Source organism: Leptonychotes weddellii, chromosome 1 (genome assembly GCF_054177405.1).
Source record: "Leptonychotes weddellii isolate Sample4059 chromosome 1, ASM5417740v2, whole genome shotgun sequence".
In the NCBI taxonomy this organism is placed as follows: domain Eukaryota; kingdom Metazoa; phylum Chordata; class Mammalia; order Carnivora; family Phocidae; genus Leptonychotes; species Leptonychotes weddellii.
Genome location: NC_138369.1, coordinates 192,415,992 through 192,420,096, shown reverse-complemented (window position 1 = coordinate 192,420,096; position 4,105 = coordinate 192,415,992).

The following is a 4,105-nucleotide window of genomic DNA, read 5'->3' as shown; positions in this document are numbered from 1 at the left end:
GAGGGGATGAGGTGAGTTGGTAGGGGGGTAGAGAAGGGGGTCAGGAGGGGGGCGTGAGTGGGGGTGGGGGAGAGGCAGGGAGGCAGGAGTAAGGAGGGTGGGAAGGTGGGTGTGAGGAGGGGGAGGTGGTGGGGGGGTGAAGGGGGTGAGGCAGGTGAGGTGGGGGGGTGAGGAAGGCAGCGCCAGGTGGGACAACCACTGGCCACAGGCTTCTGCCCCGGACTTCCTGCCTGGTTGGCACCAGGTGGCCTCCCCTGGACTAATCGCGGGCAGGGGGCTGTGATGGGTCCTGTGCCCGCGGTGACCGGGCGCCTGGGCGGGCTGGAGAGGGCCTGAGACGCACGTGGCTGCCCAGGCATTCGGGGCTGGGGACTGAACCCAGCACCTAGGAGCCCTCTCCAGGGACCACGCCCCAGCTGGCGTGCCCACCGCCCACGGCAGGGCCCGTCTCAGTGCGGGCATCTGGGAGGGTCCTTTGGGCTCCAGCGGGTTTGCTCCCCACGTGGGCAGTGGCACCTGCTTGTCCCACCATCCTGGCCTCACTGGGCCTTGCAAGATGTCCTTGAAAATAAACCAGCATAAGTGGTCTCTTTGGGATTGGCAGAGGAATTGCAATCAGGGACATGCCAGTTACGACAAAACTGTGGGCAGGTCCCGAGGAAACAGCAGAGGGAGGGGCCGCGGTGAAGGAGAGTCCGCTGGAGGAAAGACTGCAGCCCTTCCGGGTCCTTGCGCAGGGGCGGGGACAGTGGGGGTGGGGAACACAGGAGGAGGAGCAGGTGTGGGAGGCCCGGAGGGTCCCCCACAGCTGTCCCGCTCAGCCTGGGGCTGGCGTGTGCCTTGCACAAAGGGGTCAGCGAGCGGCAGGGAGGAGGGCGGTGGGTCAGCTCCGCGGTGAGCGGCTCACGTTGCAGCCCCCTCTCTCCATTCATCACGGAAGGACAGCCCCGCTCCTCTAGCCAGAGGCGGAGTGAGTCCCCGACAGTCATTCCCTCACCCGCTTCGATCCAAGAATCTCAAGGTGACTCAGTTCCCAGATGTCCCTGAGCTTCCAGGCCAGACAGGAACCAACTGGAGTGGCCTGGCCCCTGGCGAGCCTGCCACGGCAGCCGCGGAGTGTGCCCCCGGACCCCGCATCCAGGGGGTGCCCCTTTACCCCAAGGAGGGAAGCTCTCCTCAGCATGTCTGCACAACCACCTTCAGAGATCCCGGGGGCCTCCTTGAACCAACCACCACGCTTCCTGGTTGTAAAATGCCCATCGTCCTCCCCTGACTTCCGCTCAGTGTGACCTGTCTTCCCCCGCAGGCCGCGGCTAGTGCCGTGAATGGGTAAGTATGGTCCCCACACAGCCCCTGGAAGGCAGCGCGGGTCTGACCACCTGGAAGCTGCCCCAGGCATCCCCAGGTGGGCAGGGGCGTGTGGGGACAAGGCGGGCCGTTGGGAGGAATGACCTGTCTGGGAGGGAAAATCAGCTCCTGACTTCAGCCAGGAGCAAAGACCGCTCACTTGGGGCCTCAAGGACGGGAACTCTGCATCTTAAATGACCTCCGTCCTCTCAGGTTGCTTTTCACAAGGCCCAGTGCAGCCACATGCAATTTCCCCTGCCCCACTCGTTCACCGGCTTGATCCACAGTGGCCCAGAGAGTCTGTCTCTGACAGGGCCGAGACCCTGGGGCCGAGCCTGGGACCATATTTGTGACAAGTGCTGTCGAGAGTCTGGGGCCTCCTGGGGACCTCTCCTCCACCCCCTGGACCTCAGGCCTCCCAGTGGCCACCACTGCCCCAGCCCACAGGCCTGGCGAGACAATCACCAGACTTTCCTGCTGCGGAGAGGAGGAATCCTCACCTCCTGGTGTCGGGCGGTGGCCGGCAGGCACAACAGCCACGAGAAGACCACTGAATTCCTGAGCCCTGGCCCTGCCGAGGGAACAGGGTGCAGCGGGGTGTGGGACAGAGCCGAGGCCGAGGCTGAGGCGGGGACCTCCCCAAGAACGAAGCCTGTCTGAAGGTCCCCGCCTCCAGGGCCCCTCATGTGACATGGAGGTTCCTGGAATACCTGTCACACAGGGGAAACCATCCTATGATTTTCCCCTCTGTGAGAGGCTGGGGGTGGGCGGTGGTGGGGGAGGTGCTGGCTGCTCAGACCCCCAGCACAAATGCCCCCCACCAGGAGCTTGTTAGATATCCAGCCACCTGGCCTCCCAGATCTGGGCTGGGCTGGGGAGGGGGCTGGTTGTTGGGAGGCTGCGTGAATAAAAATGCAGGTGATTCTTACCCTCGGAGAAGTTAGGAAAGACCAGAGTAGTAAAACAGCACTATCAGCCTAGATCCTTCTAGAATTGTGCCGCCTTCCCTGAATGATGGGCGTCCCAAGAGCAGACAGGGTGGGGGAGCCTCAGCATCCCCAATATTTGAGGATCCCGAGCAGGGATCTCACGGAAACCAGGCCCCCAGACTGCAGCTGCCTCGTTTAGGAAAGGCTGTTGGATGGTGAGTGGACATACCCGATGCAGCCCCACCTCCTCTCCGGGTGGCCACACCTTGTGTGATACCCTGATGAACGTTCCTGATCTTAGGGGGAGGCATCCAGTCTTTTACCATTAAGCAAGATGTGCGCTGGGGCTTGTAGGTGCCGTGAAGTAACTTCTACTCCAGGAGTGTTGGATTTTGTCAGGTGTTCTACATTTATTGAGAATGATCATGTGGTTTTGTTTTTCATTCTATTGATACAGATTACCTTGATTGAGTCTCAGATGTTAAGCCAACTTTGCGTTCCTGGGATAAATCCGATAAATCCCACGTGGTTATGGTATATGTATCTTTTCGTATGTTGATGGATTTTATTAACCTTTTTTTTTTTTAGGATTTTTCTGTCCGTGTTTGTAAGAGACATTGATCTTTTGTTTTCCAGTCTTTGTATTGTCTTTGGTTTTGGTATCAGGTAACATTGGCCTCTTTTATTTCTAGGAAGATTTTGTGAAGAACCAGTAAGTTGTCTTTAGATGTTTGATAGATTTCAGTGGTGAAGCCATCTGGGTGGGTAGTTTTTAAATTACTCATTCTTTATCTTTACTTGCTATAGGTCTGTTCAGATTGTCCCTTTCCTCTTGAGTCAGGTTTTGTAATTTGTGTCTTCCTAGGAATTTGTTCACTCATCTAGTTTATTGGCATACCAGTATTGATAGTATTCCTTTAGAATATTGCTTATTTCTGTAAGGTTGGTAGTAATGTCCTCTCTTTTATTATGATTTTAGTAACTTGAGTCTTATTTTTTTTCTGTCAACCTAAAGTTTTGTCAGTTTTGAAAGAACCAGTTGTTTCATTGATTTTCTCTGTTACTTGTTTATTATTATTATTGTTAAAGATCTTACTTATTTGAGAGAGAGCAAGAGAGAGCATGAGCAGGCGGTGGGGAGAGGTAGAAGCAAGCTCCCTACCAAGTAGGGAGCCCGACGTGGGGCTAGATCCCAGGACCCCAGGATCATGACCTGAACCAAAGGCAGATGCTTAACCGACTAAGCCGCCCAGGTGCTCCACATGTTGCTTGTTTATTAATTTCTACTTTTATTATTTTTCTTCTTCTTGCTTTAGGCTTAGTTTGCTCTTTCTTTTTGCAGTGTCTTTAGGTAGAAAGTTAGGTTATTGATTTGAGATCTTCTTTCTTAATATAGGCATCCATAGCTATAAATTTGCCACTGCTTTAGCTGCATTGATATGTTGTCCTCATTTTCATTCATCTCCAAGTATTTTCTTATTTCCCTTTTGATTTCTTCTTTGATCCATTGGTTATTTAGGGATGTGTTGCTCAACTTCCACACATTTGTCAGTTTCTCAATTTTTTTCCTGCTGATTCCTAATTTTATTCCACTGTGGTTGAAGATCATACTTTGTATGATTTTTATCTTTTTAAAATCTACTGAGGTTTGTTTCATGGCGTAGCATATGGTCTAGCCTAGAGAATTTCCATGTGCACGTGAGAAGGATTCATATCCTGTTGCTCCTGAGGGGAGTGTTTTGTAGATGTCTGTGTCTAGCTGATTTATACTGCTGTTCAGGTCTTCCATGTCCTTGTTGGTCTTCTGCCTGGTTATTCTATTCCACAGA